At 41.1% G+C, this 24,944-nt stretch overlaps 1 pseudogene; it reads left to right on the top strand.

The window, feature by feature from the left end:
* Nucleotides 1–5,988: 5,988 nt before the first annotated feature.
* The window catches only part of LOC147885345 (uncharacterized), a 52,106-nt pseudogene continuing 33,150 nt past the window's right edge, over nt 5,989–24,944 (top strand).

The raw sequence follows: 24,944 nt of genomic DNA, 5'->3' as shown, positions 1-24,944 counted from the left end.
GGAATGGGTGGGAGCTTGATGGGTGCCGGTCAACAACCTACTATCTCGGACCGTGGCCCATTTCCCCTCCTTGCGGGCAACATCCTGTTGCTACAGAAGAACTCGTCGCTCCTCAATTTGTAGTGTTGTCAAATCCTCGTCCATGGACAAGGTGGGGTGCTCTCGTAGAGCAGCTCGACGTCGGAGTGTTGCTAGTTGAGCATGTGAATCTCTGAAGCGAATGACTAGGGGCTGCTCTCGGTTGGGAGAGAAACACGCCATGCTCCCTCTATGCCATGGTCGGGGACCCCCATGGTGGTGGTCACAAAGGTGATCGCCTCCTCCATGGCCGTCATAGTGGTGTTGGTGCTGTCTCGCGTGATCCCTCGTATCCGGATGTTGAGGGCCTTCGAAGCCCTCTGCTGCTACTCCTGTTTGGCGGCTGAAACAGTTGCCTTTGCGGGCTCCCGTTTCGCCACGTCCACCCATCTAGTCGTCTCTGCTATAGCCGATTGTATCATGGCTATCTGTGCCTCCATCTTTGTGACTGGGGTCCCTCCAGGCGCTGCTATGAGGGTCCCGAGCTCCTCTCGAAGCTGTGTGATGTCGTGCCTGAGTCCCTGGATAAGGGTGCCCTGCTCGTGTATAATACGGGCCTGCTCCTGGGTGTATCGGACCTGATCCTGAGTGTAATGTGTCAGCTTTGCCTGACGGGGCCGGATGTTGTGTATCTCAGCCAATAGGGAGTCCCAAGCATCTGGTGGGGGCCTAAGATGTCTTGGTCCAGGTGGGAACTGGATCTCGAGAGGGGTTGGAATGAAGGTGGGTTGCTGAGGTTGTACTGAGGGTGGGGACATCATGATCTGGGCGAGGGAGTGGTATGTAGGAGTAGCGAGGTCGGACGAGGTGATGAAGGGTGGCTGACTGAGAGGTAGAGGTGATAGGAGGGGAAAGTATTGTGGAGCCATGTCCGGTGGGGCCAGTGGTGAGGCTACTGGAGAGGAGACCTGCGTGTGTGTGTGTGTGTGTGAGAGAGAGAGAGAGAGAGAGAGAGAGAGAGAGAGAGAGAGAGAGAGAGAGAGAGAGCACTCAAACACAAATTTGAAAAGAGAGGGAGGTGGGAGATAGGGAGAGCGTGGTTCTTTGAGGTACAAGTTTTGAAGGGGGGAGAGAGAGAGAGAGAGAGAGAGAGAGATTAATGTCCATGGGAGGCCTCACGGGCCTATGGGACAAAGTACACAGAAAATCGAACTCATACAAGCCTCAGTGGGCTGAAGCAAAGGGTACGCTAGGACCCTTGCTGAGTACTAATCTATGCTAACAGAATCATGATCATAGAAAAAAGTCAACTACAACTGTAGAAGGGGGTTCTCTGTCGCACATGTGGCCTTTGTGCCCCTCTCTTTCATGATCTGAAGATAGACCCATTGCCCTTCCTTGTAACTCACATCACGCTTGTGCTTGTTGGCTTGCGTTCGGTAGGTCTCCTGGGCTTTGGCAATGGTGTCCTTTATTGACTCCATGATGTGCCCATAGATCTCTGTGATACTATCGGCCTCGTCTACCTTATCGGTTGTCTTGGTGAAAAGGGATTTGAATTTCTTGGTGAAGGCTGCTTCATAGGGAGTCCGACCCACACTGAAAGAATGGGTGTTGTTCAGGATCCCTTGAACTAGGGGTAAACACTGTTCCTAGTGGGACTGAGCATTTGCAACATCGCACTTCAATGATGACTGGTCATAGACTTGTGTCTTGCCATGCGATTGCGGATGAAAACTGCTGGAGAAACTGAGTTTGGTACCAAAGTTGTCGAATAGGGCTCTCAAAAAGGACTTGTGAGTTTAGAATCCTTGTTGGGTACAATGATATGGGGCATGCCACACATCCCGCCATCTGAGAAAAAGATGAGCTGTGTCCTATGCATCTTTGTATGGAATAAGCATGACAAACTTGCTAAACTTGTCCACAATGGTCAGGCACATGGTGTTCCTGGTATCAATAGCTGGTGGAAGGTCCGTAGCTAAGCTGCTCAAAAGGCTGATCAGGGGTTGGAGTAATCTTGGTAGCTTCTCGTGGGATACCTTCACTTGCTGGCACATGTGGCAATTGAGATACATACTAATGAACACCATTGTGTAAATGAGGCCAGAAAAATTTGCTCTCTAGAATGCATGCAACTGCTCTGTGTCTGCCTGCTAGTGAAGTGCATATCATACAGGATGGTAGCACGGTATGGGGGCAACACACAAAGGCGTCCTTTGAAGAACCACCACCCGTCACGTATAGCACAATTGCATGGGCGTGCGTCCAACATGACTTTGTACCAAGGCGTTTGAAAATGTGAAGCTGTATGGTACTGGTTGTGCATCTTTGCGATAGAGGTCTCTTATACTATGGAAATAGAGGTGACCATTCCTCGTCTACTAAGAGCATCTGCCACAACATTCTCTGATCCTGTCTGATACTCGATCATGCCGCCAAACTGCTAGAAAGTCTGGCTCCATTTGGTTTGGCGAACGGACCACTGAGCAAAGGGCATGATTTGAAGCCATCGCAAGGCCTGATGATCTGTGCAGACTGTGAAATCCTGACCATAGAGAAAATGTTTCCATGTCTTGAGGGCATGGATAACTACACATAACTCCTTGTCATAGGCTGAGTATCTAGTCTCTGTTGGAATCAACTTGCGTCCCTCGAATGCGATTGGGTGACCATTGCTCCACGCTTAATCGTTGGCATCGGTCCGTACATGGTTGATCCCATTGTGCCAATGCTAGGCATGGGCTGTGGTGACTATCTCCTTCAGCAATTCGAAAGCTAAAAGAGCTGCTAGAGTAAAGGTGATAGGCTGCTTTTTGGCTTTTACTCCGTGTAAAAGGTCAGTGATGGGAACTGCAGTCTTAAAGAAGTCCTTGATATGTTTCTTGTATGCCTCGCAAATGCCCATAAACGTCCGAACCTCTTGAGCTATGGTAGGCACCTCCCACTTCACTATATCTTTCACCTTGGCTGGGTCTAGGTGAACACCTGTCAGAGTGATGATGTACCCCAAGTAATGTACCTCTTCCAAGAATAAACTGCTTTTCTTAGCGTTGATGTACGACTGGTTGTCCTTCATAAGTTGAAGAACTTGCTGAACGTGCTTCACATACTGCGCTGGATTCTTTGAGAATATCAGAATGTCGTCTAGAAACACAAAGACACTCTTACCGATCAAAGGTTTGAAGATCCGGAGCATCATATGATTGAAGGATGCGGGTGCCCTTGTGAGACCTAAGGGCATCACCACGAACTCATGCTGGGCTTTATTTGTGCGGAAGGCCGTCGTCTGGATATCCGGCTCATGAATCCGGATCTAGTGGTACCCACTCTTCAGATCAATCTTTGAGAACATCTTGGCTCTGTTCAGGCGCTCCCAGATGTAGTCGATCCTTGGCATGGGGAACTTGCTCTTGATGGTCAGCTTGTTCAGTGCGCGGTAATCCACACACATCCAAGCTGAGTTTTTCTTCTTCTTGACGAAAAGGATCAGAGCTGCATATGGTGAATTAGGGGGGTGGATGAAGCCATTGCGTAACAACTCCTCTATTTGCAGCTCAAGCTCCTCCATCGTCTTGGTAAAGGATGCATATTGGGGGGTGATGATCTAGGCAATAGCTCAATACGATGCCCTCTGGACGACTCGGTGGTAAGGTTGGAGGAAGGCTTGATGTGAGGAAAATGTCCTGGTATTGTTGAAGCAAAGCTTCTTGCTCGGGGGTCTTGGCTGGAACTTCTGTACTGGTCGCCTTGACGTAGACTATGTATGTCTCTCCTCCCGTGCGGATCTCGTGTGCCATTTGGATTGCGGAAATCAAAGAGCAAGGCAAATTGTTCTTTAGCCAAGTGATGAACTTATCCTCGTGATCTGGAATTTGGAGGTCCAAACCCTAGTTTTGATAGTCCGGACGAACTTGGAACTGGTGCCACCATCAGGCTCCCAAGATGATGTCCGTTGCCTGAGTTGGTGCTACCCTGAAAGTACGGGTATCTGGCCCATCCTCCTATTTCAAAGTGGCTGTTGAGGCTGTTGCTCTCCACCTGTTGCCCAATTTAGAGAAATTCTTTGCATGCAAACTCTGTTAGAAAGGGATACATTATCCTTCTCATTTTAAAACAAGTATCTAAAGGCATATTATACAAGGAATCTCGTCTTTTCATATAACAGATTGAGGAAATCATGTTTCTTTGCTAGTCATTTGTACATAAAATTGTGTTTAAGCTAATATAAACAAAAGTGGTGCCATCCCAAGTCCCTCTTTTTTTAAGACTCATAGTTTTGGTCTGGAAAATAGGAATTTTAAAACAAATCAAGCTAAATGGCATGAACCTATGGAATAATCTACATTCATGAGTACATATTCTTTTGAGCAAAAATAAAGTTGTAACTATATTGATCTCAGAAGAGTTCTTACATGATCCAAGGCTACCCTGCTGGTCTGCTGCGAGTCCTGGCTGCTGAGCTGAGCACTGAAGGCCCAAAGGTGGATGAGAAACGAGGGACCAAGGGGCTACCTTTTATAGGCCCCCTTGGGCCCCTGAAATGGCCGACTGCCTGCACCGACCCCTGCTCTGCTGCACCAACCTGTAGGAGAGATGCCCACACTGACCTGGCAGCCAACTATCTTACAGAACCACCCCTATGAATCCACGTGAAACCAAAATCAGCTCCCTAATCTAGAGTGTCCTGGTCATTAATCCAAAAGCAAGTGCCAACAATTCTTCTTATCCCATCAGAGGATATAATGCCATCATTAGTTGATGAACCTTGTGTCTTCTAGATGTACTTTATGTACCAAGGATTAAGAAGAATCTTCTTTCAGTTCCCTCTTTATGTAAACGAGATTATGCCCGTCACTTTTGACGATGACAGGTGTATAGTCATGGACCATGAAATGGATTATAAGATGGTATTGGCACTGGTACTAGGGGTTATACCGGCTAGACAGATTTGACAGCAACAAGCATAATACTTGTTTGGCAACCATCTCTACTTCTGCTTTGAAAGAGGCAGAGTTATGGCATGCTAGATTTGGGCATGTAAACCATGCAAGTTTATAGCTATGAGGGAGAAAAAATGGTACTAAATATGCCTTTGCTAGAATCACCTCCCAGACATGTAAGGGATGTATTTTTGGAAAAATGCATCGGAATGCTTTCCCCTAGGATAGATCAGTCAAAGCTGATAGGAAACTACAGCTCATTCACAGTGATGTGTGTGATCCCATGAGGACACTATCACTTGGCAGGGATCTTTATTTTGGGACCTTTATTAATGATTACTCCAGATTCGTTTGGGTGTATTGCTTAGAAGAAAAATCTGAGGTATTCATGTGTTTTCAACAATTTTTGCAAGGGTTGAAAGTGAAATAGTTGCAAAGTGCAAACCCTCCATACAGATAAAGGGGGGTTATATATGTCTGATGCTTTAAAGCTTACTTGAATGAGAAAGGCATTAAGCATCAGTGCTCAATACCATATACACCTCAGTAACGTGGTGTTGCTGAGAGAAAGAATAGGTCTCTCTGATGGAGTTGGCCAGGTGCATGATCAAATCAAAGTTGTTGCCACACAAGTTTTGAATGGAGGCAATCATGTGTGCTGCTCATGTTCTGAACAGATGCCCCACAAAAGCTTCAAAGACCATTACTCATTTTTGAGGCATGGTACGACAGGAAACCCAAATTGGACTACTTTCGGGTGTTTGGATGCTTAGCCTTTGCACATGTGCCTCAGCAGATGAGAGGCAAATTGGATGATAAATCTGTCAAGTACATTTTTGTTGGGGTTTGTCAATGTCCTGCCTCTCCATAGGCACACTTGTGATCCTATTTGTGTGCTAGAGGGGCAGTTAGGTGTGTTAGGTGGAGCTAGATGCTTCTAGAGGATAGGGGAGAGATTCTAGGAGCTTGGTGGCCTTTGGTATGAGGTCATCTATGATGTCAGTATGGATGTAGAGGTAGCCTACATATGGCCCTCATTTCTCTTCATTCTAAGAGAGTTCTTCATTTGTGTCCATCTTCTTGTCTTCATTTTGCTCAGCTTGCTCGTTTCCAACATGGTATCAGAGCAGTACCAGCCTCCTTGAGCCTGATCCCACCACCTCATCATCATCTTCTCCTCTCTCCCGTTGCTCACTCTCACTCTTTGCATCGTCTTTTGCTCATCAGACCTCGCGACCCTCAGCTATGGCGTCTCCCCCCTCCTCTTCCTCCTCCTCCTCCTTGCCTTTTCAGAGGCCTCTTCGGTAAAAAGCAGCAGCAGCAACCACAAGACCAACTCCCTCAAGCTTCTCCCTACCTCGACATCGCTGTTCCATTTTCCGATGCTCTCCTAGCATACACTTTCTTAGCCGGTCGAGAATTGAAATGCTGCTACAAGGCGTCTATCGATGGCTTCAGTGCTGCAACATTTCACGAGAAATGTGACTTTAAGGGTCCTTGCGTGATTGTGGGCATCACTGAGAAGGGAGTCAGGTTTGGAGCCTTTAATCCAGAGGGTTACAGAAGTACAGACAACTACTATGACACATTTGAGGGATTCCTTTTCTACTAGGCTGCTGACAACGGATCGGACCCAATGATGTTGAAAAAAGTGGGAGGCAGCGGAGCTGTGTTGTTCGATTATGCTAGAGGAGGCCCTCAGTTTGGGGCAGACGGGTTGCTGATAGGACCGCCACTAGCACCGGTGATGGGTGGCTTCTCTGGTCCTGATACGAATTCGGGAGTGGGTATACTTACGGAAGGGAAGTCGAGATTAGGACTGTCGTATGCCAAGAGGGAAGATGGAAAGGACTCGATCTTTGGAAACGACAGCAATCTAAACCATGATCTTCAGCTTCTCAAAACTCTCATCATATTAGCTTGGCTTGCTAGTAAAGCTGCCCATATGGTAAGACCTTGCCTTGACATGGATATTTTTCTTTGCTACAAGAAGAGGCTTCTTGTCAAGCCCACATCATCCAGGAGATGATGAGTATGTTTTTTTGAGCTCCACTTGTATCTCCCCTAGTTGTCAAGGTACTCTGCCTGAACAGTCCTCCAAAATGATTGTAATAAATTGTGAGTTCTTTGTCCTCACCTCTGGTCACCTATGATGTAGACCATGTGAGTATGTGTTGTCCCCTTGGTACCTCCTGCAGACTTGTGTTTGTACATGCAGGGGAGATAACCATTAGGGGGGGTTTTGTTTTTTGCCCTCATGGTACCTCTTGCATGCTGCTAGTCATGTGCATCTATTGTAAAATCCCCGTTCATGAGTGACTCTAGAACCCCACGAGTACAGATGTAGTATCATCATGCTCTATCAAGGTTCCCAGAGCAAGGTTGTTAGTGCTTGGCTGTTTGCAAGCTTGAACTTGAGTAGAGGCATCCCATCAAAATATTCTATACAATCAGTGGGAGGTGGATCTAGAGAGTTCCCTCTTCTCTAATCGTTTTTAGCCCTCTGTAGGTCCAAACCAATCTAGCAAAAATCTGGCCTTTATTATAGAGAAGATTCAGATAGGGCCCTAGAAAATTGCAAGAGAAAAAGGATGAATATGCATTGGTCAGTGTGTAAGGGACATAAAGCAGGTTCTAATGAGGATATGCACGTGTGATAGTACTTCTCTCTTCCTTCAAGATTATATTCCGTCTGATCCTGACCAACTGTCGAATAGGCAGTGGTCAGTGTGTATGGCAGATAAAGCAGGGTCTAATGAGGATATGCATGTGTGATGTGGCCTTTATCTTCCTGGTGTGTCTGACCCTGAACTAAATTGTGGTTGTCTTCATGTTTTGCAGTATCTGTACCTTGAGTCCCCAAGTGCATTTTAGCATCAAGGCTGCTGGCAGAGAAGCTCAGGATGCTAAGGCATCATTACGTGTTTTTTGTGCCTATCAGTTATAATTTTGATATCTTGATGACTGTTTATTATACTCTGTAGTAGTACCTCATTTGAAAACAATCACAGACTCTAAAATCTCTATTGATTCAGAAAGGCACATCATGGACTTTGTGTTGTGTTTGGAAGCACATAAAACTAAAACTAATGAATGGTTTATACATTGAAGATCTACAGCTCATGGTATTGAGAATACAGGAATCTCTTAAAAGCAGGAACAAGGATGCAAATAGCTGAAATTCTCATGGTTGGCATATCTACAAATATAATCTTGTTTATGGGAGCTGGCAATTTTCAATATCCAATTTGATGCTCGTTTTTCTTAACTCGCCATTTTTTTCTATGGGCCCTCTTGTTGTCCTAATTTTAAATTACAGCTTGTCCCTTCTCAAATATACGTGCTGTTGTGAAGATTTTGGAGACAATTTGAAATTGCAATGTGGCTGTGAGTGAGCTGGGGTGTCCGCATCGCCACCAAGGCGATGTGTGGAAACAGGCCCCAGGACAGTAAGGTCGCCGCGAAGGACGCAGAAGCTACAGCAATGTGGTGATCCTGTACCTCATGAAGTTGAGGCCTCCAGAAGTTTTAAATTGGGAGATTTATTTGTGCAGGACGATGGCCTTGATTTTCCTCCAAGATAATTGTCTTTGCATTTTTGTAAGATATTGCAGACTGGTATCCGGTATTAATAGAGTTTATTTCTTTTCCCACGTTTTTAGGCGACTTCTTTCTTCCCCCTGATAGAAATGAATTCTCACACCTTATTTGAGCTGCTAATCACTTGTTTATAAATGGAACGGAACCCAAACCCCATGAGAATTGGGAATACTCAACTTGATGTCAATATTGCGAGGCTCATGAACTCAAACAGGCACTGGCTTCCTTGGAGACTCCTTCCACTCACTATACACTCCCCTGATGTCCTCTACCTACCGCCCGCCCTTCCACCTCTCTATTGCCATACCCTTGGCTGTACGGCAGGCTGTACTATCCTGTATAACTCTCTCTCTGCATCTTGCACCACCCCCCTCTATACAGCCTCATCCCCTCCTCTCATCCTCACACCCAACTCCTTTCTCAACGCGCCCACCATTTCCTGTGTAGGACCTATATGGCATTCTGTGCAAGCTGTACGGCCTCTTTTTGCCTCCTACCCTTGCCTGCCTCAAGGCTGTACGACCTCCTTTCCTTTCCACCCCCCCCTCTATCCCTCCTGCCTTATCTTGGTCCTTTATCCCTCTCTTCATCCCTCTCACCTCATCTTGATCCTTTAGCCTCTCTGGAGTCTTTGCAGCACATAAGGAACTTCCTACTCTCATCTCTAGATTGGCGAGCGACGGCTTCATATTCGGCCAGTCATACTTGCACTCTGCCGCCAGCCATGAGAATATGTATTTCTTTGAAAATGAGTTGAAATAGCTCAAGATTGGTGTAGAAGGAGAGAGTACAACGACCCTCTTTGCACACATTCATGGTTCCCATGCTTCTAAGAGTTAGGCTAGAGATTGGTTGTTGGCACATTCCTTCCAGACCTTTCAACGCATTTGATAGATGTTCATCTTTTGGGAGGATGCTTTCTAATGTGGTTTTTGATTCTCTCAATGTTGCCTGAGTAGTGCTAGGGGATAGCCCTCTAGCCCCTAACTCTTAAGGGATTTTTCTTTTTTGGCCTGCAAGGGTCTTAGGAAAGGGTGGAGCTTTTGGGCTTGGGTTGGGAAAATGGGGATTTCTTTGCTATTGGTCAAGTTTGACTAGTTAGTGGAACCCCTAGGGTTGGTCGAGGGTTAGTTGGGTGATTAGTGGTATTTTTGATATAGGAGCTTTTCCTATATAGTAATTTTCCTATCCAAGGACTTTCCTATAGGAGTTTTTCCTATACAGCAACTTTCCTCTAGAGGAACTTTCTATTTTTGGGGGTAGGCTTTAGTAGAGTGATCGTTTCACTAGCAAAGGGAAAATTTGGTAATTTTCGAGGTTTATTTGTTGTCCTTTTATGATTGGTCCAAGTTTCTCTTGCTATTTTAGTCCCTTGAAGTCCTCTCTCTCTCTCTCTCTCTCTCTCTCCCTCTCTCTCTCTCTCTCTCGCGCGCGCACGCACGCGCACGTGCATATTGCACTGGTCAAACGTTGCACTCATTGTCGTGTGAGTCTACTATCTAGTACTATGTTGCCTCTGAAAGGTTAATTGCAAATCGGCACCACCATACAGACGCGTACGCGCACCATACCTACGGTTTTGCACGATCCGGGCGTTGCCATCAATGTACTCTGCCTTTCTTCAGATGGACTTGCAGGTCCCCCTTCTCCTTTCTCTTCATTTATGAGTCCCCCCTCTTTCTTCATGTATTCTCTCTCTCTCTCTCTCTCTCTCTCTCTCTCTTAGCTCTCCATGCATTGAAGTCACTTGCCCCACCCTTCCTGGTCCCTTTCTTTTCATTAATTTCTTAAAACCCTTTATATATTACCTCCCCCTCCTTTCTTTTTGTCTCTAACCCCCTCTCCCTCCTAGTTTTTTTCTAAGATCCCTTTATAATCTACCTTGAGTTCTAACCCTAACCTTTCTCAACTAATTCCTCCTCTTAATTTTCCTTTAAATTTTCCATGTGCTATGCATTGAAATTTTTTTGAAGTGCTCTTCTATTAGTAGAAAAATGATCAGATGGAACTCATTTTTGCATTAACTCCTTGTATTTTTCCTAATGGTAATTTATTGAAAACTTCACATTGACCTTTTCTCACCTCCTTTATTAGTCCGAGGCTAAGCGTTAAGTTTTTATTGTGACCCCGATAACAAGGGAGGAGTATTTATGACACCTGTCTTCCCAACTAAAGCTAAAGCTGGTTCTTATTGTTTTTTGGGTTGGATGGTGATAGGTATGCAGACTCTCCTCTTCAATAAAAGAGATGCTTATCAAGACTTCACCAAGCTTCCATTCTTTTGCAAAAATGGTTTTTGAAAAATATTATTGTCATTTCTTATGAAAGCTCTTATATACTTTTTATGCAATTGTGAGTGCTTTACCTACATACTCAAGCTCTTCTTTAATTCCATAATGTTCTCTTTCCATCCTTTTCACTTACTCTTTTATCGCTTCATTATGCAAAAGGGGTTGTCTTGTTTTTCGCGCGCGCGCGCACACACACACACACACATAGCGAGCTTTTCGTCCTCTTTTCCATGGTGTGCATCTAATTTATCTTCTTTTTTTCTATTTTGGATCTTGGGCAAGTCTTATGAATGATTTTCATTAGTCTCATAGCGTACCTATTAGTAGCAAGTTTCCTACATAGCCTTTTCTCTAAACTCCTTGATTCTTGCATTTAACGGAAGTAGTAGGTGATGCAACAACAGCTCAAATCAAAGAGCAGAAGTAGAGGAAGCCCGATCGAGGAAAATGAGGTACAAATTTGGAAGTGCTGCTTCAATTTTGAGAGAAAGAAGGATGAGAGAGACGAAGGGAAAGCTAGAAATTAAACACTTAGTTTTGGAATCGACATATAGTCAAGATATTCCTTTGAACACTCGTCTATCCAAATCTCCTCAATTCGGGTTGTCGGTAAATGGTGATGAGAGAGGAAGAATGCCCGTGTACCTATGCACAAGGAAAGGAATGAACGATCGGATTAAATTGTTGATCGATAGACAATGATGGCGTGGACTCTAGAGTTTTCGCCATTCCGTCGCTTTGATTTGAATTTGGTGTTCAAAATACAAACGATATTCTTGACATTGAAGCTAAGGCAACGACTGAATCATAGGTCTCTACAATAATAATCCCCGTGGCTCAAAGCAACATAATATGTATATTCGGAGACTTGTAGCCATTGATCAACAACAAAAGCATCTTCGAGAGTAAGGCACATTTTCCTCTAGTTGCTTCCTGAAGTAGTCCGCAACCTAGTTGATTTGTAACCACAAGTTTGCAAGCATCAGTTGGCTTCTTCATTTGTTGGCCCTGCAAGGATCTTAGGAAAGAGTGGAGTTTTTGGGCTTGGGTTGGGAAAATGGGGATTTCTTTGGTATTGGTCAACTTTGACTACTTACAATGGTGTCTGCAACTCCAAGACAATGTTCGTACTCTTTTCTCTGTCAATCAATCCACAAAGGAATTTTGAAATTCCGTTATGCGTATGAGTATTTCGTGCAAACAGATTTGGGTTGGCAGTCATTTCTTTTGATTAGGAGAGAGAACTGCACATTGTGCATATAGAAGGAATAGATGTAGCTTGATTATTTTTGCACGCTTGTAGTCATGGATGATGTTCTATAGCTACTAATTGCATGGTATTTGGTGAAATATATTGAGAGAGTTTGAAGCGTTCTCAAAGTTGTGAGGAGAGTTTAGTAGCACTAAAAAAAACTTCAATCGAGAGAGTTTGAAGCGTTCTCAAAGTTGTGAGGAGAGGTTAGTAGCACTAAAGAAAACTTCAATCAATGGTGTACTGTTGTTCCTAATCAGGTGGTGGACCAAAGACACGGTTGCTGTAGTAACAGGAACAACAAAGGAAATGCCTTTGCCACTATGGAGATGCTTGCAAGGAGGGACTTATACCATGGTTTTGACAACTCACAATGCACAAACGGGCCTAGAAGCCGTCAAGAAGATGAAAGAGGAAGGGCTAGAGATCAGCTTAGTTCTTAGTTTTCATTGATTTGGGTCTATGTCGTTAGGGTTTCCATCCGTCATTGGATCTCCTGATCTCCGTCAACCTCCTCGATGCAGCATTCCTTGAATCAATCCGTAAGTTTTTTCGTCGCTTCATCCATCGATTGATTTTGCTTGAATATCATCATTCTTCGTCTTTTTGCATCGTAAGCGAAGAATTTTTCCTTTCGATCGTTTGTTTGCCTTTGTTTTGGCTAGATTTATTTCGTCCCTCTTGCTTTTGTGTGCATTCTCCTTGTCTTCAGAAAGCACTGCAGAAGGTATTGCTTCGTTCATTTCGATTCCTTGGTTGTTTGTTTGCTTGTTCTGCAATTTGTGTGGAATTGCATTGCAGGGCCTTAGTGGGATCCCCATCTTGTTTCCTTTGGGGTTTGACGATGTGGAAGAAGAAAAAATTTTCATTTTGCTCTTCATCCGATTTCTAGGACTTCCATGAGGATTGCGATTTTGGGGTCCTAAGATACGTGCCGTATTTTCGAACTCTACCCAAAACACCCCAAAAGAAAAGTGACAACTCTCTTCTATATCTCAATAGGATGATATTGACATCTATGCTCCAAGTGGTAGAAGTTCGAGATGATAGGTTACTAGCAATAGACCTAGAGCCAAAGTTTCACATGTCTTTCTTTAAATCTGTACCCAGGATATTGCATTTTTCCTTGATTTACACGATGGGGTTTAACATGTTGCCTCTATTGTCCTAGTTGATTGTAAAGTCTCTTTTGAGTTTTTTGATTGCACTTTTCTAGATATGCAATCACCACCACAGGCCAGAGGGCGCAAGCATTAGGTTAATCTTTCATCTCTAGTGAACTCTGCAGACCGGCAAGGAGACCAGGGTCACATGGGTGCTGCTACCACTAGGTCTAGGAAGCAATTCTAGGTGACCTCATCTCTCATTGATGAAAATTGTCTTAACAATGTAAACCATTGCAAGTCCTTCTCTTTCTGTGGTTGTATAGTTCATTTTCGTGTCATTAAATTGGCGATTTGCAAAATAGATCAAGTAGTCCAAGTTATACTTGCTTGGTTGCACAAACACACACTATGGCAAAGTGTAATAAGGACATGGAATGTTAAATTCCAATCAGGTGCCCTCAAAACTGGTGCGATTACTAGTGCGAGTTTCAGTGTTAAAGGTAGTTTGGCGTTTTTCTATTTAGATGAATGCGCTTGAATGAGTTGCATCTTTAGAATGGGACCCTATGAAAGCTAATAATTCCATAAACTTTTTATCTACACATGGAAAGTTTAATGGAAATATAATAGATTCAATGATTGGAAGTAGTGCTCCATAGAATTGCTTTCATTCACATATGAGCATCTCATACAAAGTGCTAGCATTGATACTTCTTTTATCAATACTAAAACTACTATGTGACATTCAAACATATGGTTGGAGCTATTGCTAAGAAGTTCAATAATTCATCTTGAAAGTATGGTATGTTTTACAAAGGAAAATGTTTAGTAGCTTATGTAAAAAGTATCGGACGAAGGTTTGAACAACAATAAATTATTGTGTGCTAATAATAATATTGCAATCTCTAATGGTTTTATCCCAAACCTAATGGAATAGAAAGCATAGGATGTTTCTTTATTTCTTTTGGGATGTTCCTTCATTTACTCACCCTGATTTTCTTGGCCCTTAAGCTTTACACTACTATGTAAATATTGACCTCACAAAGTATTTTTGGGCTAATTTAATGCAACACATGTATTGGATTATCCAACAAGAGGCTCTGAAAAGTGCACCTCAATGCCAAAAGCTCCTGATTGAGTGGGCTAACCTGACATCTTCCATTACTTTTGCAATAGGATCCTTAGGTTGATGTGGCAAACTTGTGCTCCTTGTAAATAAGATTTTAATTCAAATGATTCGTACTATTATGTGACTATGCTAAGCTTTGTTGTTAGTGTAGATAAAGATCAACGCTTTACAGTTTCATGTTAGCCTTCTTGTACTCCACTACATATTTTGCATTGAATAACATAGTTTATGATTATACCTCCTTGACTTTTGCATTGAGCTATCCTTTGTCTCCTAGATTTATGTCGACAGTTTGCAATTCTCCTACTGTAATCACAGATTCTTTCTCATAATTATCCCTCACATTTGTTCCTTGTCCATATGATTTTTGTTTGATGCCCATGGTGGCATCTCCTTGCCAAGCACTTGGTGGCATTCTACTACAATGGCCTTCATGGTCATGCCCACCCCTTGTCATGGGCCTCTCTACCATGTTGCCATGGAATTCATTTCTTGGCACTCTCCTTACAATAGGCTTCTCTAAATATGGCGTTCTCCTTGTCATAGGATGCATTCTCTTGGCCATGGGCCTCAAGACCATGGCTTTTTTCATACCATGGGCTTCTGCACCTACTTGCAATGGTGGACTTGACTTCGTTGAAATTTTTGTTGCTATGGGCTTTACCATAACATCATTCTCTTTGCCATGGACTTGACTACCATGGCGCATAGTGTTCTTGATTGTGCCATGCCATTCTCTATGCCATGGGCCTCACTACCCTGGCGCCCAATCACACAATTTGAGATTTCACATAAAATAAAAATCTAAAATTTGGAAAAGAATTGATTCTAAAAAGATTCCTTTATAAGGCAAACACTTCCCCTAGGAAGAGAGAAGTACTACCGTGCCTCCCTTGTGCTTTACCTTTGCTATCTCAATCTTAATCTTAATTTTATCTAGTGAATCTTAGGGTCAATCTTAATCTCAAAATTTTCATCTAGAATCATAATCTTAATTTCAATCAGGCTCTTCAATCTAAATCTCTTTCGATTTGCCTCAAAATCCACGCAAGATTTTTCTCAAAAATCTATGTAGAGGGAACTATTCTCCTCAAAGACTCAAATTTGAATCCACTTTTCCCAATCTAGACTAGTTTTTTCAAAATAGACCCATGGTCTTGATTTAGCAAGTGTGTGAAAAAAAAAAGCCATGAGAAAATCAGTCTGCTTTAGGGACTTGTATCTCGCAAATGGCGCAAAATGTGGAAATAATCCATAAGATGACTTTGAATTGTCTCTCAACTAGCTTTTTTCTATCTCAATCTTTCAAAATTAGTTTGCTTTATGGACGTGCATCTCCCAAATTGCACAAAATTCATAAAATGACTTCAAACCATCTTGACTCTATATAACTTTTGTCCATCTCAATCTTCCACAAATTTCCATTCTGGTTTTCAAATCTATAATTTAAAATTCAACACAGAACTCCAAAAAAAAAAAAGCCTATTTTTCCATGATCTTTTGACCATTATTTCCTTATCTAAGCAATTGAGCCATGAAAAGTGCAATGTATTTAGCCTATTGAAAAGTTAAAAACTTTCTCATATAGAATTTTTCCAAAAATGAATTGATTTCCCATACATATTTTCCTCTCAAAGAGGTCCAATATTAATATTAGAGTGACAAAATGGCAAAGAATGTGATAACAACAAAACATTGAAACAAAATAGCATGCATTGAGCTGAGGCCTCATAGCACCTCCTTGGTATGGGCATCAATTAGATGCAAACATCCTTGCCATGAGATTCTCTTACATGTTACTCTCTTGCCATCATCTTCACTATTATGGATTTCTTCTTGACTTTGGATCTTACGTCATGCAAGCCTCATAATACAGTGAAAACTCCATAGTTCCCGTGCTTTCGATATTCCTTATGTCTCCATGAAATGTGATGAAATGCCACAAGAATAAAGGTATCAATCATGAAAAGAAACACATATGCAAAGAAAACCATATAGCTCAATGAATTGTGAGGAAACTCTACAAGCATAAAGGTATCAATCATGAAAATAAACACATATCCAAAGAAATCCACATAACTTAATAAATATTTTCTATGTTACAAACGAGAGATGACAAACTAACGTTCTACTTCAAAAACTCCCTGAATTAAGTAGGAAAAATAATCATCCATATTTTTGAGCCAAAATCCATACTATGGAAAAGTTTGCAACTATGGAAATCTCCTAATACAAGCATAAAATGGCTAAGGGTAGACATATTTTAAAGAAAACATTAAACTTAGCCCTATAATTCAAAGGGTGATCCTATATTAGAATTTCTACTATTTGTAATGCACGTGGCCCATTTCTAGCCAAAAAGGGATTCACAATCATCACACGACCCCTAGGTTTATCCCAATATATTTTTAGCCTTGTAAAATACATATGCCACATAATAGTCACTATCACAAGATTGACACCACACTCTCATCACACTACATGTATGTATGCTATTGTAGCTTCTATTGCTAGTGGTACGCTTGTTGTGTTATTGATGGTGATCTCAACAATTGGTGCCTTGGATGTGTGCAACTTTGAGTGATTATCATTTGACTAACCATGATATCTGTTACAAAATATTTTATACTCTTGCCTCAAATTGTCAAGTATCATTCCCTATTAGGTAGTACTTATGGTACACTATTATTCCTATTGGGTAGTACTTACCATACACAATAATAGCGTACCATACTTATGGTACACTATTATTCCTATTGGGTAGTACTTACCATACACAATGCTCTTGTTCTCTCAAAAATACAAAACTCATAGTTTTTAAAAACCTCTATGTTCAAAAGAAAGAAGGGTAAATATGGTCTTTAAGAGTAGGGTTTTTTTCAAAAATGTGATTGACATAGCATTTACATAGGATTTAAAGCCCATTGGCAATTTGTTTATAGAAAATGATATGGCCATTCTTGAGGGTTGGACCACTTTCTTTTATTACATTTTCATCGTACCCATCTATTTATTTTTCTCCTTCTAAAGCTCCGTACTTTCACCTCTCAAGCTGAGAGAAGGGGAGGGAGAACTTTCACTTCCTTTGGCAGATGGCGAACTTTGGCGAGACCTTTCCCACCAACCTGAAGTGTCAAGAATGTACGTCATGTATATTCAAAATTGAAGTTGAGACCTTGAAAAAAGCACAACTCCTTTGAATTATTGAATCATTATCCTTCTACTTTATTGCATGGAACATAAAAAAATTTAAGTGTCCCAATTGTTGTTTGTTAAACAATTAAGTCCCATGGGGATCGAATGAAATATATAATAGGAGATATCAAAGAACTTAAGGGATTGGTTCAATACAAATTGAATGACTTAGGAGAATTTGTATTGGTTCAACACGAATTGAATGAATTAGGAGAATTTATGAAATGGCAACCCAAAGTTTTATAATGAGAAGAAAAAGAGCAACGCTTGAAAATGTATAGTTAGTATTACTTAATGAATGCATAGATCACATACTATTCAATTAAAATAAGATCATTTAATGAAGTGTATCACTGACTAGAGGTAAAGTCAGAGGTAACACTCATCTAATCATCACCTAGGAGAATCTATATCATTGCCATAGTTCAAGCACAATGCCAAACGACCAACGATGTTGTTCAAGTAAAGGAACTTCATCTAGTCGAGATCAAATCACATAGAAGGATCATGTTAAGAATATCATCATATGAGTAGTGCAATGTTCACCAAAGATACAAACATATGAAAAAGAATGCAAAACAAAGTATTTGTTACAATCATTATTGTAACAAGTATAACAATTAAAGGAAGAGGCCAAGTATCATTACAAACATCAACAAATCAATGACATATGGACAATCAAGAATTATTAATATGAAAGTTATTAATCACATTAAATGCATAACAAGGCAAGATGCAATTATCATATGGATATTGTATAAAAGGAAAAAACTAGATCCAACAATGCAAAATTTTCTTTATAGAAATACAAGATTAAAAAGAATACACATATGAATAGAAGGCTACACCTCAACGATAGTACATCATTTCTTTGTTATGATTGAGCTACTTTCATGCTAGGATAGTTAGGTATATACATGGAACTTGTCAAGAATTATGATTTTAGCATTAAGAGTATAAATGTGGTACATAAATAAGAAAATTGAAGAAGTGGGATATCACCTTTGTCCTGTCTTTGTATCTATCATCTAGTTATGTTCTTCACTTTTTGTAAGGTGTATAAATGTCTCCTTTTCCTTCTATTTATAACATATGTAACATTTATCATATTATTGCACCAACATATAGATATTCAAACCTTTAAAGTTCTTTACTAAATGCATTTTGATATTCAAGTCAAATAAATATTTATTTTCAATTTCTTAGAGAGAGAGAGAGAGAGGGGGAGAGAGAGAGAGAGAGAGAGAGAGAGAGAGAGAGAGAGAGAGAGAGAGAGAGAGAGAGAGAGAGAGAGAGAGAGAGAGAGAGAGAGAGAGAGGATCATAGATTGTTGCAAGCCACCATGTTTAATTTATATCTAAGCCCAAAATTATCTACTACAAATTTTTCCCTTTGATGATACATGTCTTGTCCTTTTCTACAAAAAGAGACCTACCATTTATTTATCTAACAATTAGATTTATGAGCTTGATCTTTTCTATTGAATTCATCCCAATAATCCATCACTTTTGCGTACAAGGGCAATAGTCTAACCATCTTTTTGCTTCCAATTTTCTAAATGGTTGCTAACTCATTTGAGGGGCGAGAGATTGATTTGACATGGTTCCAATATCTTAGTGTTTGAATTTGTAACAAATGACTTTCTTTCCCAAAAAACAAAAAACTAGTGTTTGCATACGTTGGGTGGTAGATTGACTATCCTTTTGCTCCCAATTCTGTTGATGGTTGCTAACTCATCTTGATGGGTGGAGAGAGTAATTTTGCATTGTTCCAATAGTTTAGTGGTTGAATTTGTAGGAAATGAATTTCTTGCCCCAAAACCAAAAAAATATTGTCTTGTTCACTAAAATACACTTTTGGTTCACATATTTGTACTGTCAAGTTAAGCTTGGTACAAAGATGTGAAGCAAAAGACACTTTTAGTTTATGTCTTTGTATTGTCATGACTTTACAAAAGCAAGTGTAGTAACATCGTTATAAACGCATTAAGTTGATGCCTACAAATGTATTTTTCCCCAAACAGAAGAAAAATATAATTTGTTAAGAATTTTAGACCATATTGGGAGAAAACTATTCCCTATATGCTCCCTTTATTGCATTGTGTTACATGTAAAATCTATTTTTTATCATTGTAGTGTAGGCATATATAGGTGCCCATATGATAAGGGTGCAATGCACTTGTCTCACAATTTTGATAATGGCTATGAGGTATGGCTAGTCATTACTCTAGTTTTCCCAATCTAAATGGAAGGTGTTGGATCATTTTTCTCAACTTTATGAGAGCTCACAATATTATCTATCATGGGATTGATATTTTCTATTGAATATGTTCCAATAATTTATCCCTTTTGTGTGCATAGGGGTGGTAGGTTGCTTGTCTTTTTGCTTCAAATTTTCCATATGGTTGCTAATCTTGAGAGTTGGAGAGCTTGATTTTGCATAGTGACAATCTTTTAATGGTTGAAGTTGAGGCAAATGACTTGATTGCCCCAATAAAGAAAACTAATATCTCTTCTTAAAAAGATCCTTTGGTTCACATCTTTATATTGTCATGTTAATGCTTGGAGTAAATGCAATGCACTCATATTTATGATTTTGTGACAAGATGGTGATTCATCCCCAAGTTTATGGGGAAAAGTTCATTACGACCATTTAAGGGGGATAAGGAGTCATTGGAAAGAAATTTTTGGGTGGATTTATGATGGTTTATCTCTCTCTCTCTCTCACACACACACACACACACACACACACACACACACACACACACACACACACACACACACACACACACACACACACACACACACACACACACACACACACACACACACACACACACACACACACACACACACACACACACACACACACACACACACACACACACACACACACATTTTTTGTGAAAGCTATTTTTTATTATATTACAAAAAGCAATCCCAAAGAAAGGGACAGCCAAGTACAAACATTAAAAGATCTCATTATATGACAAGAAGGTAGGATAGTCAAGTTCCCACATGTGAAGACAATCATGAAATGATTGCCTGAGAGAAGCTCAAAAGAAGTGATATATAACAAGAGGGGAATCACCAAAGACCCAATGATTGTGGTCCTTCCATAGGGTCCAGAGTGTCCAATAGCAAATCTAGTAAAAGAACAAATCATATACTTGCCTTTGAGGATGAAAGCCAAACAACCAAAAAAGATTGCCCAAATAAGCACTCAAAAAATGAGCCTAAAGTCTTAGCTACAAGTGAAGTAAGAAGTCCCTAGATATAGGGCAATGCTAGAACAGATGAGGGATAGAATCCCACAAAGAGAAACAACATCGACAAGTGGCAAGAGCAATACAACGATGAGCCAAGAGCTTTCCAACAGGAAGCCCCCCAAGCAAAATTGCCAAAAGAAAACCTTTTGCCATAGCAGAAGCTTTGAAGCCCAAATATGCTAAAATAGTTTCCTCCACTAGCAAGGGGAATGTGCCATGGACCAAATGTGATTGGCATGTGGAACAGCCTGAGGAAAGGGTAAAAATACCTTATACATAGAAGCAACTATGAAATTTGCCAACGGCAATGCAAGGTGCACATTATTATCTGATTGAAGCACCTAGCCTTTGAGATGGTTAGAGATCTCAAGACTAGGTACTAGGTGAAAATCATGAAGAGAGATAAAAGAAGATATATCTCACTTACAAAACATCATTAAAGGTAGGTAGGACTGAATGTACATGTTAACCCTATGGAAACAAGGTCTAGAAGTGCAGTTATCTCGGAACCTACAATGATGAGATCACTGTGTGTGTAGAGTAGCAACAAAGCTCCGCTTGTAATATCTTGAGCTTGAAAGATGGTATGATGAATATTAAAGGATGAGGATAGCCAAAATCTTTTTAGAAAAGATCCAATCATACTTGCAAAATCTGGATCTAGAGAGATAAAGACTAAATCTAGAGAGAGAGAAAGACTAAAAGCCTACACTTTTTGATGCATCAAGATGTGCTATTTGAACATATGAGCATCCGATGGAAGCACCATTTTGGATAGGCATCAATCTTACCTAATTTGATGTTTTTGCAAAGGATCATTCCAATAGGATCTCATGTGCAAGGTCCATGCTGGGATTTTTTTAGTATATTTTTTAAAAGAAAAGAATGTTTTTTTCAATTTTAAATCGTTTTTGGAAGTTTAGAATGCAAAAAACACGTTTTTAAAAATCGGTCAAAGATTACCAATTGACTGGTAAAATACCGCATGGTATAAGAATAACCTCTACCAAATGGTGCATGGTTAAACATGTTAGATTTCTATGATGTCGGCTGGTTACTTGGTGAAATAGCCAACTTTCTTGTGGGTTGCATGTCTGCACTGTCAACTAATCAATTATACCCATGGCATGTAATCAAGCTACTGTGGGATTTTAAAACCACTTGTGCCAGAATGAGCCCCGAGAAAGGATGACAATGTACTCGTTGCTAACCAAACTACACACACACAATGTTGATGAAAATGTTGCAATGCGACTAATTGATGATATATAAAATGTGCAATTTTGACATCTCATCATATCTCAATTTACAAGGTGGATAGTTTTGTATTTATAGAATGATGTTGCCAGCTCGTTGCCAGCTGGCCTGCAAACATTGTTGGTTTATAAGTTGAGTACTTTTTAAATATTCCTAAATCATATTTTGCATTGTTTTAAATGGATATTGGATAACACGATTGGATGTTTAGGGTTTAGGTTTTGATATTTCAACCATTGGTTGTGTGACTACAATCTCATGAGAGTGATGATCTTTTACAATTTTATGAGAACAAAATGTTGGAATGTAAGTATGGCTCATGTTATGAATTCGTATCTTTGCTATTAGGTTTAGCATTCCCCAGATCATAGTTCACAAATGACAACAATGGCATCATCATCAAGAACACCCTCCCGACCATCCACACAGGTTGAGTACCAAGCACAAGATGTATGCACATGCCCTAGTCAAGCGATGAAGTTCATGATGGACATGGTTGACACCACCACACAACTTATGAGGAGAGACCAGACAAAGGAAATTGCCAGTCCTTTCCATAACCTTGAAGGCTTGAAGTATGAACAAGTAAAGACCCTCGCCTCAAATGAGGATGTTATAGCTATATAGGATATGAGATCAGCCTCCATTGACCACCACAATGATGGCCCATTGTGTGTTGTCATAACCAAGCCATCAAAGAGAACGCGACCATCATCTAGGAGACAATGTTCGGAAAGAAAGCTCATAGAGATATTTCCCTATACTTTGCAAAGATGCGATATGAAAAATTCATTCTTGGCCGTGAAGTGGACTTTCCCTCAGGTGCTTGAGTACGTGAGCAACCACGAGTAACAACCCTTAGAACCATGGTAGCAGAACCTCTTGCACATGTCGATGGTCCAATGTCAGGTGACTATAATAGTCATTAGGGGCGATTTGGGGTCTCCAATTAGTGTTTACTAATTTCAAGGGATTTGAGGTGTACCAATGAGAGTGTTCCTTTGTGTGGGGCAGTGGTACATTGAGGTGTACAAAAGGACATGTTGTGCATTTATGGGTGGAGAGACCTCTCACCCATGTTCTGGACCCATGGTCCTCACTCCTAGCCATTGACCTAGTCTCCAATCCAAGGGTCACATTCAAATTTATGGTAGATCACTCCCAACCATTAGATCAAGGGGTAGATCCAAGGGAGGGGATGAGAGGATAATGTGCTTCAATTGAGGCCATAGATCAAGGGGTGGATCCAAGGGAGAGGATGAGAGGAAAATGTGCTTCAACCTAGGCCATAGAACAAGGGGTGGATCCAAGGGAGGCTATGAGAGAAAAAAGTGCTACAATCTAAGCCATAGATCAGGGGATGGATCCAAGAGAGGGGATGAGTGCAAAAGGTGCTTCAATATGGGCCATAGATCAAGCATAGTTCCAAGGGAGGAGGTGAGAGAAAATGGTGCTTCAATCCAGCCATCCAATATGATGCTTCAATCTAGTCCATCCATCTTCATCTTTTGATCTCCACCCTCCATGAAGTGCCTCAATCCTAGCCCTTCATGAAGCATCTCCATCTCCACCATAGATCTTGAATAGATCTAATGGCCTACAATGAAGTGCCTTATCCCTCTTTATTAGGCCTTCCCCTTGTCAGATTTAGAGGCCACTAAGGAATACTAGCTAGATAGCACTCCTTCTATGACTAATCGGAGGCATCCTTGTCCTTGCTCCCATCATCACTCCCACCACCCTCAAAGCCTTCTTTGTCGCCTTCTTCCTCCTCAATATCCTCGCCATGTTCCTCCTCTGTACCCCCACGAGCTTGTAAATGAGGGACAACATGTGTCAATGTCTGAAAAATCAAATCTTTATTTACAATATTGACATGTTTAAAGTACTTTTAAATACCTCTACAAGGGCACTCCAGTTGCCCGGATGTACTAGTCCTCAGTAATCAACCCCTCGTCATAGAAGTGCCTCCAAATCGATCGTCGTCGATGTCCACAAAGGTAGGCTATCTCGGTAGGAGTAGGGTATCTGCCCATGATATTAAGTTGCAAGATGTCACAATTTGCAGAGGGCTTAGTACAAAGGAACAACCTCCTAACAAACCACATAAACAAAATATAATTTGAGATTGATACTTACAAATTGGGCCTCCCATGATGCAATACCCCCTACTCAAAAATGCACAGATCCATATTGCTCCATCTCAATTCGTCATGCCTCCACATCCTACAGAATGGGGTCCTCTTTTGCTGCCTTCATGGCTTTCTTCCACTCGCACATGAGCAGTGTGTGGCTGGCCCCTTGGTGGTTCTCCTCCCTCTCTCCTAGCAATCTCGGCTAGTGCCTACCTTTTAAGCAAAGACCTCTTATTCTGGCAAGGATAGTGGTAATCCTTGCCTTTGCCCATTTGTAAGTGAACGAGTACTTCACACTATAAAAAATGTGAAGCGTATCGGTGCTTTATGCAAGGTTTTCATATTGCTAATATGGTGCACTTTTTTCTTTCTAGGTATGTGAGTTGAAAAGAAATAGATCCCATCATGCTTGAGGATGCTCGAGTTATGTCAGTGGAGGTGGTTTTTTTAGTGGAGGAATTGAGGCTTGTGCAAAGTATCATGCCTAGCCAAGCTCATTTGTAGGGTCAAGATCCCATTCTCCCTTGTTTTTCACACTGCATGACACCAAGGTCAAAAAAGATGCGAGCCTCTGATGGGTGTGCATCTTTGCGTAGGCCTCACCCATTTTAAGGCCCATACAAAATATTAGGTCCATTAGATCTCATTTGCAAGGTTAAGATCCCATTTTCACTTGTTTTTCTCCATGTGCAATAGATGACATTCAAAAAATTTTCAAACCTTATTAGGTGGTCGTATGTGTAATTAAAA

Source organism: Dipteris shenzhenensis, chromosome 25, assembly GCF_047967505.1.
Source record: "Dipteris shenzhenensis isolate YYH24624 ecotype China chromosome 25, Dip_SZ_1.0, whole genome shotgun sequence".
Taxonomy (NCBI): Eukaryota; Viridiplantae; Streptophyta; class Polypodiopsida; order Gleicheniales; family Dipteridaceae; genus Dipteris; species Dipteris shenzhenensis.
Note: the sequence above shows the minus strand (reverse complement) of the source record. Positions and strands in the feature narration are given on the sequence as shown.